The 14,328-nt window shown below is 33.4% G+C and overlaps 1 pseudogene; it reads left to right on the forward strand.

The window, feature by feature from the left end:
- The first annotated feature begins 2,429 nt into the window (after positions 1–2,429).
- LOC110736573 lies at positions 2,430–12,821 on the forward strand (annotated as a pseudogene).
- Positions 12,822–14,328: the final 1,507 nt, after the last annotated feature.

The raw sequence follows: 14,328 nt of genomic DNA on the forward strand, positions 1-14,328 counted from the left end.
ACCTAGAATTTTATTAAAATCAAGTTTTTATAATTTCGTGCATATAGAAATAGAGATATATACATTTGAAGATGCGTCTTAAAGACCGTAAAAAATCAAATGGGGCAGAAAATAAGGGACATTAAGAATAATAAAAAAAAAAAGAAAGGAGAGAAAATGGAGAAGAATGAAAAAACCCTTTAAAAACAGAATGAGAAAGAGTTAATAGAAACGGAAGGTATTGGACTTTGATAGTTGTAGCAACTAAGGTATTCAACTATGAATCATGGCAAATAAGGTATTGAAACTTTCATCGGAGGTAATTTTTCCGGTAATGACCTCTTTCAATCAGTTACCTTTGTTTTAGTATAAAAATGACTACAATTAAACAAAAATTAAACCAAAATAACAAATCAAACCCAAATCAAATATCAAATTCAAATAAACAAAAATCAAATTCAATAATATGAAATCAAACCCAAATAATCAAAAATCAATTTTAATAATCTGAAATTAAACCCAAATAAACAAAAATCAAACCCTAAGATATGATATCAAACTCAAATAAACAAAAATCAAACCAAAAACACAACAAAATTGAACAAAAAGAAACACACCCATTATTGGACCAACCCCCGCCCATTTTCGGACCAATAACCACCACCCTCCAGTTGCACCAATACCCATCGCACACTAGCACTCCATACTACACACTGTTGTGATTGTCTTCGTTGTATCTCCTAGTAAATTCGTGATACCTGGTGTGTAAATTAGGGTCAAAATATTACTTTGGAAAAGTGATTTTGTTCACGCCTCGAAATATTTAATTTGTCCTTTCGTTTTTCCTTGTGACTCTGTTAATTAATTTCCCAAACAATCCAAAGTAATAATTGTTCTACAAAGATGGCAACCATAAGGAATTAACAATAAAATTCTAGAAATTAGACAAGTTCGAGGGCGTGGATTTACGAAAATGGAAAAAGTAGGAGAACTTGACATTAGAGGTCACAAGAAAGAGGAACAAGTGGGAGAACAATTTGTTCAGTACCATCAAAACGATGCAATTTGCGGTAGTTTATTATTGCGTTTATCCATGGCAAATTGGTTAGTTTTTCTATATTATTATCATCTTTCTTTCCATGAATGAAATGATGAATGTGCTTATTCATTGTTTGATTTTTAATTCATGGTTATTTAGCCTGGATGACTTGTCAATTATGATTTGGTTTGATGATGATTTGTTTACAGAAAAGTCTTAACATGTGTACCCATTATGTTAATTGATAGAATATGTAATTTGGTATTATATATGCTAATTGTGATTCATGCATGGAATGACTATCGGTGGTAAGATCACAATTATTATGCTTTAATAAAGCACGTTATTGGTCTATACATGGTAAAAGTTAATTGGAGTTTTCAATAGGTCGTGCGATTATGACTAATAGCCACGGTAATTAGAGTACAGTGGAGGTGATCGAATCGAATGTTTTGATTCAAATGATGTCCATCTGGATAGGCCATGAACAAATTAGTATGGATAGTATGGTATATATAATTGATAATTTTATTTATTCAACTTTTGAAATTATTGTTTTTATCTTACAAGACAATGATTTTTTATTTCATGGTGTTGTCTTGTGTAATAATTTCATGTAAAATCAGTTGTATAAGTGTATGTATATGAAACAAATTTGATGGCAATGAGAAGTTTGTCAAAATTTGTATATATGTTCTATTAAATCTTATACATGACACTGATTTTGGTAGATGATGAATCAATGAAATGAATTTATCATTCCTGATGTCCATGCTTTGGAGGAAGAATTTAATTATTCTTGAATACCATGATGAAAGGATAGATGTTTTGCCAAAAAAAAAATAAAAATATTGGTTTAGTTTATTGATTTAAATATGTCATATGATGTTGCGGTTATGACAACATAGTTATGACATAATTGTTTATTTATTTTTATTATTGGTGTTGACCTATGGTGAAATAGGGTTATGCATTTGACAACATAGTGATTTTGTTCACGCCTCGAAGTGTTTAATTTGTCCTTTCGTTCTTTCTTTGTGACCCTATTAACCAATTTCCCCAACACCACCACCACGAGGCCTCGACAGACCACCAAAAACACATCAAATACACCATAATTACAACCAAAATAACCCAAAAATACGCAAATTAAAGAAAAAAAAACGAAACTTAACCAAAAATCGAACTGAACAAAATATATAAAAAAACAAATTAATAAAATTAAAAAAGGAAAAAAAATCACATAAAATAAACAAAAAAAACACAAATATCGAACATACCTATCTCAAATTTCATCTTCTATGGGTTTATAAGTTAATAACTTTGTAGGGTCAAATTCGACAATTAAGACACCAAATCTGGAATTTTTAAGGTCGAATTTAACCACTTAAATCACAAATGAAACTGATGAACGAGAAAAAGAAACTCAAAAATCCAAATTGAATGAGAAAGAGGGGATCACAAGTGCGAAGAGAAGTGAGAAAGAGGAGGGGTGAGAAAAAGGGGGGTCTGGATTGAGAAAAACCCTGAGAAGAATGAGAACAGATCTGTGAGAAGAGAAAAGGAAAGGGAGAAGATAGGATTTTCTTGTTTAATTTTTTTTAATTTCTTTTTTTTTATGTCAAATATTTAATTTTTTTAAAAAAAATTTATGAAAACTTCTACCTTGTGTCAGCAAATTTATTTTCTCTTTGTTTTGCTTAGGATTATCGGTTATAGAAGGTTATAACTTGTTTGAATACCTTGTTTGATTCACTCCAAACTTCATTACCTCATCTACAACTAAATGCAAAGTTGAGTACCTTATATTTGTATTTACTCGAATGAGAAACCTTAAAGGACCTAGAAAAACCTCCCCTCCATATAGGATTGTTCATTGTTGAAGAAGTGTTTAAAAAAAACAAAAAGAAAAAAAGAAAGAAAGAAAAGGAAGAACTTGCTTCCTTGATAAGAGAGTATTGAAGGTTTGAAAAGAGGACCAGTCAACGCCGAATCTTCCACTTCACATTCACTAAAAACGCGTTTGAGTAACCCCGCCAGCCAACCCATTATTATTACAGTCAAAACCTCACAACAACAACAACATCAACTCTTCATTCCATTACTTTGTACATTCAAAAGTCCAACCTACCCCACCTCTTCTTTCAATTTTAATCCCTAGAAAACCCTGGATTTCTTGCAAATATTATTTTTTTTATTTGGGTTTTTTTTAATCTATTAAAAAGCTTTGTTCTTGCTGCTTTCTTCAAGTTATCTGAGCTCAATCCTGTTCAAAAATGGCAAAATCTGATGCATTAATCACTACATTAAGCAATGCAATCCAAGCAGTTGGAAGAGGATTTGATGTTACTTCAGATATTCGATTGTTATACTGTAAAGGGGCACCTGGGTCTCGATTAATTCATATTGATGAAGATCATAAAAGGGATATTTTGATCTCTGATGATGTTGTTCTTCCTAATGTTTCTGTTGATATTGAGTATTCTCCTGGGAAAAAGGCTTGGGAAGCTACTCCTGTTTGTAACTTTCATGAGGTGACAATTTTTACTTTTTTTTTAATTATACCTTTTGTGGTGAAATTATTATCTGGGTATTTTTTAGAATTTTGATTGATGCTGTGTGTATATGTATGTTGAGGTTTTTGGTTTTTTTTTTTTTTTTGGCTTGTTTTTGTTTATGTTTGTCATTGCTTAGGGTTCCTTTAATTAGTTTGAATTTCTCATTTGGATATTGGGAAATATGGTTTTAGAATTATTATTGAGCACTTGAACCAATTACCGAGGAGATAAAATATGGTTAGAGACTTGGTATCAATTCCTGTCTACATCAGTGTCCTTGTGGTTCTCTCTACGCCGAAACAAGTAAAATACTTGTAAAAGATAGAATCTGCACATGCTCATGGACTGTAATAACTAATAAGATATTGTGAGTTTTGGTTTTTGGGTGGTTGACTAAGGAAGGTTCACTTCAAAACCCCATCAAACTGTGAAATGAGCAAGTGGAAGTGTAGTATTATAGACTAGAGATGTTTTTTTAGTCTTCATGTTACAAATCAATTTTCAATGTACTTTTGACAGATGGATGGTTTTGGACATTACATAGCCCTTGAAAGATCTCTTAAGCAGAAATCATTATCTATCTGCCACTAATGGACCATTGTGTTCCAGATTCTGTCAAAGTAAACAATTATGTTTGTAGCGATTGAAATTGAAACAGTTCTCTCTGTTCTGTCCAACGCTGTTAAACTTGGACCAGTGTTTCGTAGTCTGTAACTGATGCACATCAGTCAATGCCTTATTGCAGCTTTATGCCTTGCCTTGGACCTATGCCAGATTAGTGGCCTCAAGGGCTCAGAATGGCTAGTTTGCCTCATCAGCAACTGAGCTCTTAGATGATAAGAAGGGGTCACCCTGTCTGCAAAGATTGTCACATATTAAATGGATTTTGAATTTAGGATCTTTAGTAACTGTATCCATCACTCTACTAAGGTACTCTTTGCCAAGCACAAACATATAGGGTGAAAAGGGATCATCCTATCTCAACCCAATTGTGCTTGAAAAGACAATGTAGAGTCATCATTGAGCATAATTGCTTTCTGTAAACTGAACTTGAGCCCAGAATTAGCAATCTTTGCTTTGAATACACCCATTCAAAGATATCATAAGCTTTCTTCAAGCCAATTCAATTGTGGTCTTAGAACTTCATGGATTCTAGTGCCAGTAGAGCATTATGATCAATAGCTGCTTGGAGAAGTCTGAATCAGTATTTTGCCACATAAGCAACTGAGCTCTGGTATTATTGAGAAGGATCACCCTGTCAGCAGGATTCGTCATATCGTAGGTAGAAATGTAACATTGACTTCTTCAAGCTTTAACCCAGTTTTGAGTTCTGACAAGACAACTGCAAAGAAGTCTGGATTGACCATCTCACAAGATTTCTTCATTTAGAAACAAAATCAACCATATGAGCTACTTATCAGAGTTGATGAATCATACTGTTTTCTTTGATTCCGTAATGGCAAAAATCTGCATAGATTTCCATCTACTTCTGGCTTGGTAGCATTGGCCTATAGCTAGCAAGCCCCGGTTTAATTGCAGTGACAGACCGAACTTACTATCCGTAACACTCCGAAAGTGTCCTAATTCTTCCCACCAAAGCAGGATTAGTAAAAATCCTGAAACTCTCTGTATATTCTTTTATTTAACCAGCAGACTACCTGGCTTTAAAATCAGCTATTATTCCATGTGAATCCATTATGGAAAAGGTGTTTTCAAGTCCTCTGGTTTCAGCAATTTTCTAATCTCTTTTGAAAATCTTATGCTGATCAGTTTTTTCTTGAGACGTTTCTGTTTCTTTTAAGTTGTCATGGCCTAAGTGGAGCTGAAATTTTTTTAAAATTTCTACTTTATTATTTGACAATGGTGCTATTTGGACATATTTTGTAATACGGAATATTCATATATGGCTGAATATTTAATTAATTTGTAATAAAAAACTGTTTTCATGTTTTCATTCAGATGTCAGAGCATTTCAATAAGAAGTCAGGATTGACTGGAAGTATACCCCTTGGAAGCTTTAATGCCATGTTTAATTTTAGTGGTAATTGGCAAGCTGATGCAGCAGCTACTAAATCCCTTGCAACGCTGGCTATTTCATACCCTTGTACAAACTTCAATTGAAATCGCAATTAGCTTTGAAGGATGAAATTAAAGCTGCAGTTCCTTACACCTGGGATCCTCCTGCTCTGGCAAGGCAAGTAACATTAGTTAATCCTTCTGTCCCACATTACTTTTAACATATATCAGTGGTATCACATAGTTATAGGAGATAAGTTGTTTGATTATCTATTGTTATTTTAATAGAAAAATATATGTGATGGAGTTGGTGCTTTAGTGGGGTATTTGTATGATTGTTTTAATTTTAACATAGGTGTTAAAAAGGAGATAGTGGGTCCACAAGAAAGGTAATTAATAATTGATAATTGGTATTTGGTAGGACCATACCAAAAATGAAGTGTCTATCTGTCTAAAGACAAATGAAAGTGAAAATTAGGGATGACAAAGGGTTGGATTTGGATTGGATTATGCAAAATCTGACTCCGACCGTAGAAGCTGTCAGATTTATACTCCGCCTCCGACTCCGACTTTCACATTTGACTCCGATCTGACTATAAATCGCAGCATTCGCCTCCAACTCTGACACCAATCTGACAGACTTTAACTCCGACTCTCCCACTTATTTTGACCTAATTATCAACAACCAAATATTTAATCAATGTCAAAAACCTATAAATCCATTAATTGAATAATAAAAAATATGTAAGTATATTTAATAGTCGGATGCGGATCTGATAAGTTGGAAGAATACGATTCCCACCCTCTTCCGACTCGGGTCGAATTCGGTAATACCAAGTCGAAATTGAATTATTATTTCTCGGATCCGGCTCAGATCTTTTTCTTCGGATCAGATTGAACCAAGGTTCGGACTAGATTGTCGTCCCTAGTGAAAAGTGTTCAAATCTTTGGGTATCATATTCTGTAATTTCGTTTCGTGCTTTCTAGATTTCCATTTTGATTCATCATCATTTATTTGTGGTACATGCTCTTCTTTCTCTATTTTAGTTTCTTGGTAATGGACAAAATTCACTACCTGATATTTACTTTGATTGTGCATTATGTGTACCTTTTTATTGTCTCTTCCTAAGCTACTCACTTTGTTTTAGGCTTTATTCTCTTCACCTTATTCTTATTACTTATTCTTGTTTAGAACTATGACTACATCAGAATATTCACCGGATCAAATCTTAATTCCGCTTGCTTATTGCCATGTATCTTTAATTTCGTTTTTGTAAAAGTTATGAAGAGTGTATATTTGAAAATACACGTTGAGGCGAACCTAAACCCATGTATCTTTAATTTTGTTTTTGTAAAAGTTATGAAGATTGTATATTTGAAAAATACACTTTGAGACGAACCTAACATGATTCCACTTATAAGGAGAAATTGTAAATAACCACCCTTCAAAGCACCTAAAATTGATTTTACTACCCTTTTTTTTGTTTATTTTAAATTACCACCCCTTAAAATAAAAAAATTTAGCAATCACTACCTCTTTATATTTAGTTCCATTTTTTCAAATAACATTGATTTTCATGCCAAAACTTGTCTATTAATGTTTTGGGGTCACTGTTGTCCTTTGGGTTAATATTTGAGGTCAGAATTGAATTTTTTTTTATTGAAAATGACTCGTTTTGGATGTTTTAAAATTACCTCGATTTGCGTGAAAATTTCAAAATGAGGCATTTTTGATACTTTTTTGGGTGTTTTGACCTCAAATCGGATTCTAAGGGACAAAGTGACCCCCAAAACCTTAATAGACTAAGTTTTGGCACGAAAATTGATAACTTTTTGTTAAGAGGTGGCGATTTCTAATATATATATATATATATTTTTTTTAAGGTTATTTAAAATTGAAAAAAGAGTGGTAAAATCAATATTAGGTGATTTGAGGGGTGGTTTAATTACAATTTTTCCACTTGATATGTTTTTTTTATAGACGTACAATTAAGGTCAAAGTTACCAAGGCAATCACATCAAACTAGATTTGAAATATTCATACCATACCAAACTAACATGCTTACCAATGCACGGCACGACTTCTCTGAACGCTTTATTCAGGTGAAGAGAACAAAGCCTTAAGTTGGATGTGATAGGTTGACTAACATGCTTACCAATGCACGACTTTAACCATTAATATGTTCAACTACCTTTTAGAAAGAATTACAATATGTTATACATTAAGATAAGTCTAATTCCATCTTATATACTAGCATTGTTTTAATATGTTATTTAAAAAATTATGGTCAATGTGAGACCTGTAAATAGTGCAAAAGTCAACATGTTGTCAAGCCTGAGTAGACTAGTAGAGGTAGTAGTTGTTCCACTTGATTTTTCATGGTCTTCAATGCACACCACTCTAGTACTAAGTTACGTGTTTAAAATAATTACTAGGAGTTGATATTATGTTATAATCATCAATTCATCATACTATTTTTTTTTTTTTTTTTTTATCTGTAAGGAAATGAATTATAATCATGGTTTACAATCTTTGATCTTAACTAATTAAAGCTCACTTGTATTATTGATTGTGCTTGTGCTTGTGGAAGCTATTTCTTTTAGTATGTTACTTCTCTTTTGCCTACCTTATTTAACTTAGAAGTTGTGTCTATTCTGGTTGGTTATCTTTTGCAAAAATTGGTTAATTGAATGGCCATTCCCTCCCTCCCCCTTTCTAGTGAAATATTTTAATATACACTCAGGTGTACCGTGCACCCAATTAACTCAAAGTTAGTTTTTGCTCTTCATTTAATAATTAAATGAAAACAATCATCAAAATGTGAACAAAATGTTCCGGGTGTACCGTGCACCCGAGTGTATATAACAATCTTTTCTTTTCTAGTAAGGCCTTGTAAGATCTTACTGAAAATAATATTCAATAAAAATAAGTTTAATTTGTAAAAATAATTAAAGTTGAGCAAAAATAATATAAGTTCAGTAAAAATAATATTAGTTCAGCAATAATCAGGTGAAGAGGGTAGATGCCTAAAAACTTTTCAAAACAATCACAAGTATATTGAGTTTATATTTGTTCCTTTGAGATTTTCAGATGATTGCTTAATCCTAATTTTATCACTGATTGACTATAGCACCTATCAGAAAAAGTTCAGAATTATTGTTGGGCATGACTGATGCTTGAATTATGTGTATGCCCTAGAAATTAAGTTATTTTCCTCAATATGCATAATTTTACTTTCACCTAATCTTGATTGTAGTGCACTTTACTAATGGTTTTTGCAAATAATAATCTAGTAACTAATTACAGTCATAAATTCATAAGTGATTTTGTATGTATATTAAAAAAAAAAAAACTTGAAATGGATAATTCTGTTATTTTTTCAATGTCCTATCCTAGGAAGTTGATTAGTCTCCCGTGCAGCTGAAATCACAAAATAATGATGGGTATTACCACACCTTGTCAATTTATTTGTAACGGTTAGGCATTTTTTACTCACACTTCATGTAAAATCATGGCAAATAATTTGAAACGAAGGTGTTTCTTTTTTTTTATTTTTTTATCTGCGGTTGAGGTTGAATTATGACTATACTCTGAACATCAATAGAAAGATGCAAAGTAGGGACCAAAAGTCCATCATAAATTGAGGGAAAAGAACATATAAATTTTAAAATCAGAAAAGAACATCATGTCTTAAATCCAATGCAATCATTGATGCTCAAGGATAGTGAATGGTATTAAAGTAACAAGAAGTATCATCAGTCTGCATGTTTTCATGGAGTATCATCAGGAATAAGTGACAACTTATTAGATTCTCAATCTTCTCATAAGAAATTAATTTCTATAACGATGCCTGATAGATTTATTGTTTGTTCCAAAGGCATGACCATTTGTAATACTCTTGCCATCTAGTGTTTTAGCAACTTATTTCAGGACCAGTTCTCTTATAGAAAGATGGAAACACACACACACACACACATACAATCACCCTTGTAATCATGTTTGTGTGATTTACTTTATGTTAAAAATGTTTGGTATTGAAATGATATGGCAAACATTTATATTCTGCTGATATCCCTTGTTTTTTTGCTAGAAACTTGGGATGAGGTTCCGATTGATAGCTCATTTGAGTTTTCTTTTCTTCTTTTTCAGTTTTATTGAAAATTTTGGTACCCATGTTGTTAAATCTGCAACCATTGGTGGGCGGGATGTAGTTTATGTCCGACAAGACCAATCATCACTTTTGTCAGCATCGGATATTGAGAATTATATGAAAGACATTGGGGATCAGAGATTTACAGACTTGAGAGGCCAGCCTAATGCTTCCCCTCTGAAATACAAGGACAAGGCTAGTATTGCTGCTTACCTGCTTTGCTCAAACAAAATAATTTTTATTTATTTATTTTTCTTGATCAGTTCCCCTCAAAAAAAAAAAAAAAAAAAAAAGAGATATAGTAGGTGCAGTTTTTATTCTGGGTGTGTTTCTTGTGAGGAGTGTCTCTCTCTCTCTCCCTCTTTCTTAATTTTCAATGGAAGAGAGGAGGAAGGAGTTCTTATTTTCCTCCTTGTGCCTCTAAGTAACTTACTAAACTAAAGTGGGCAGAGTATCAGAATGTGATAAATAAATATAATCTTGCAGGATGTTACTGTTATTTTTAGAAGAAGAGGAGGCGACGATCTTGAGCAGAGTTCCATCAAGTGGGCAGAGACTGTCTACTTATCACCGGATGTAATTGACATGACTTTTGAACCTATAGTCTCTCTTCTTGAAGGAGTACCTGGTCTTAAACATTTAGCCCATGCTATTGAGCTCTATTTGGAGTGTAAGGTTCTCTTCACAAGTCACATCTACTTAATTTCCATTTAAATTCTGTATTTCATTCCTTCTAGTTTTATGTAGTTTTTCGTTCTTTAAGTTTTATAGGACTACCACACTTTGCTTAAAGCATTCTTCATTACGATAAATTGTTGTCATATGTAACAATCATCAGTAACTCAGCATACTATAGAGACTTGTATGTTTTTACCAGCACCATGATTCCATACTGTAACAACAAAGAATTAGCTGGGTATTTCGTATAGAGATTAGAGAATGCTTATTTTCATGTTCCTATGACCTGCAACCAAGTCTGTTTGGAGAAAAATAGGATCCCATCTGAAATAATCACTGCCTCTGTCCCGTACTAATATTTGTCCTTTCTAATTTGAGATGTCACAGCTAATGTTCTTAGATATTTGTATGTATCATTCATCAATAATTTCATTAGATATTTTATTTGCTACACAAGGTTACTTTTGCTAGAACAATATTTCCAGCATAAAATTTCTTATCCTGATTATTTAGCTTTTTTTAGTCAATATGGAATATAATTTTGGGGCGGAGGGAGTAACATACATGATTAACTTTTAACTCCCAACTTTTTGTATCTGAGATTCCAATAATCTGTACTTAGCTGCATAATGTAAACTAATTTCCTGTGCTACCTTGTAGCTCTAGAGCATCTAATTTCACATTCCGGTAGAAGAGAATTTAGATAATGGGATAACCCTCAATATTACCGTAACTGTTAAAAAAAAATGTAAATAAAGTTCACTTTGACGTATGCAAGTTTTTTATCTCAGAAAAGTGGCCAATCATATAGCAATTATCGTCCTTATGTGCATTCTTGTTGTATCATATTCTTTGTAGAGTAGATGTTTAGATGTGTATCCGAGCTACTATGGGAGAGGAAAAGTTATTCTGCATTTTACATTATTGAATTATATTTTTGATTTTGTTAGACAAGCCACCTCTTGAAGATCTACAGTACTTTTTAGAATTTTCAAATACCTCGAGTCTGGGGCACCTGAACAAAAGCAATCTGCAAAGAAAAGAGGCCTGTTTGTCAATCACTTCATTCAGCTTGATGGGTCCCAAACTTTATATCAGCCCTGAGCAGGTAACTTGTCTATTCTGAGATTCTCATGATATAATGATATATCGATATGTTCTTTGAATCTTTTGATAGCAGTCCTTTCTTGTATAAAAAATGGGTTTTCTTATTAACATTTTTTTATTTATTTTTTTTTATTTTTTTAAAATTTTGTTATTGATGATTAGGAAGAGACTTGATCTATAACTCAAAGAAAGAAATCTGATGTATGAGCGTGTGATTCATAGTATGATAACTATGTCTGATATTTATTCTGTTAAATAAATAGCGTAGAGTTGCAATACCTGCAAATGTCTAGCATTATAATAACTGCGTAGAAAATGACTCCCAAAATATCCAGTCTTCCAGGGAATAATGGCATGAATATTTTAAAACATACATGTAATGTATGAGATCATATGGTAAGGTCTTTTGGCGAACCAGATATGGTGACCACTGACATTCACATCCTTCTATTATGGACATTTCCAAATAGTTTACCCTTTAAACTATTGCAATATAAGAATAAGATTATTTCAAAATTTACTCTGACAAACAATCCATGATAAAATTCAACAGGTGACAGTTGGGCGTAAACCAGTAACTGGTCTGAGGCTTAGCCTTGAAGGTGCCAAGCAAAACCGCCTTGCCATCCATCTCCAGCACCTAGTTTCACTCCCGAAAATCCTCCAACCCCACTGGGATTCCCACATGGCTATTGGTGCACAAAAATGGCAAGGACCTGAGGAACAAGATAGCCGTTGGTTTGAACCTATTAAATGGAAGCACTTCTCTCATGTAAGCACTGCTCCTATAGAATATAAAGAGACTTGCATTGTCGATCTTTCTGGTGTACATATTGTAACAGGAGCCCAACTTGGAGTTTGGGATTTTGGTGTTAAAAGTGTGCTGTATCTCAAACTCCTGTTTTCAAAGGTACCGGGTTGCACCATAAGACGATCTGTATGGGACCATACCCCTTCAAATTTTACTGCTTTGCATAAAGCAGATGGTACTTTATCTAATGAACAAACTCCCGAAGATAAGAGATTAGACAGCGGCGGTGCTGCAGCAAAGCTTGCAAAACTAGTAGACTCGACAGAGATGTTAAAAGGGCCACAAGATTTACCTGGTCACTGGTTAGTAACCGGTGCCAAGCTTGGCGTGGATAAAGGGAAAATTGTTTTGAGGGCCAAATATTCCCTTTTGAATTATTGATCATTTGTGGTGTTGGTTGTTTATTTCTTAGTCAAATTGAAGCTCCATCATTTTTTGTAGTCTTAGTCAACTGGATCTGATTGATTGTATATTCATGTAATAAGTGTGTGTGTTCTCAATTGTCAAAGCTTTTTTTGTATTTCTTTTGTTTTTTTAGGGTTTACAAATTAGAAGTAGTGATGTTACTACTCTAGAGCCTCTTTTCTTTTGGTTCAGGGTATTCCTTGAAAAAAAGAGGACTTGGTTGTTAAGTGCCTGTTGGTGCTGCAAATAATGTATAGGTTTCCACTGAATGTTGAAACGTTTAGCAATTCGGGTAAATGGGGTGTGTTCTTGATTGATTTTACATTGATTTCAGGCTCACAAAAGTAAAGAACTAAAATGTTGATGAGGCCTGCAATGTTGTTGATTTCACTCTTGGTGAAACAGATGAATGTGGTAGTCATTTTAGCTATAGATTTAGTGGGCATGACGCGTGAGCTTTATTTAGCCATTCGAGCTGGTATGTAAGATATGAGTTCAAATTTTGTGTACATGATTCTAACTATACGTAGTCTCGGCTGGGGTCAAGGAACATCCTATCTGTCATTGGGCCTCAAGTTTCTCTTCAATCCATCAATTAACCATCCCAGATTTCTAAACTCATTAAATTGGAGTACTTCAGTGGCATCAGGATGAGGCTATAAATGAGAAAATAAAGCCAACTAACATAAACTGAATCATAATTTGGCTACATAATGAGAGTTAGGAACTAAACTCCCGAGCATATTAGATCATTTGATTGATCTTGAGTCAAGAATTTTTTTTTTATTATAGTAAAGTCTAGCTAATGCAATAGGACAGTGTAAGCCCAAAGGTAAGTGGGCCTAATGTCACGTTTCTGACTAGTGACTACTTTGTAGGATCTAGTCACACATAGGGGTGGGACTTTTCAAACCGAACCGTGAAACCGCCCGTTACCGAACCGAACCATCACGGACCGATCCGTTTATAAACCGATAAATATAAACCGAAAATCGAACTGAACCGTTCAATATCAAACCGAAACCGAATTGAACCGCTCAATGTCAACCCGTTACGGACCGTAAACCGATAACAAACCAAACTGCGCAAATCCGAACCGAAACGAAACCGAACCGAATGGTATATAAACCCGTTAATGACCCGAACCGTTTATAAACCGAAACCGTTTAAACCGAAAAAAAAAACCGTTTAAAACCGAACCATTTGTAACCCGCTAACCGTTTAAACCGACCTGTTTATGAACCGAAACCGTTTAAACCGCACGTATAAACCGTACCGTTATAATCCGCTAACCTGTTTAAACTGATCCGATTACAAACTGCTTAATTCAAACTGAATTATTTATAACCTAAATGGCTAAATAGTAAATACAATTAATGTTAATAAATGTAGATCTAATCAAACGGCTTAGGTTTATACAAAGGTTTATATTACCTAGATCTAGGCCAACGACATTATTAATATCGTTTTAGATTACTTATTTATTTTAATTACAAGATATATCATTTGTATCATTTTCATTCCAGTAATAATGCTAGTCCACCCAAATTATCTTCATTGTTCCTTGATATTCATGATCATCCA

The sequence above is a fragment of the Chenopodium quinoa genome, unplaced genomic scaffold (genome assembly GCF_001683475.1).
Source record: "Chenopodium quinoa cultivar QQ74 unplaced genomic scaffold, ASM168347v1, whole genome shotgun sequence".
Classification (NCBI taxonomy): domain Eukaryota; kingdom Viridiplantae; phylum Streptophyta; class Magnoliopsida; order Caryophyllales; family Amaranthaceae; genus Chenopodium; species Chenopodium quinoa.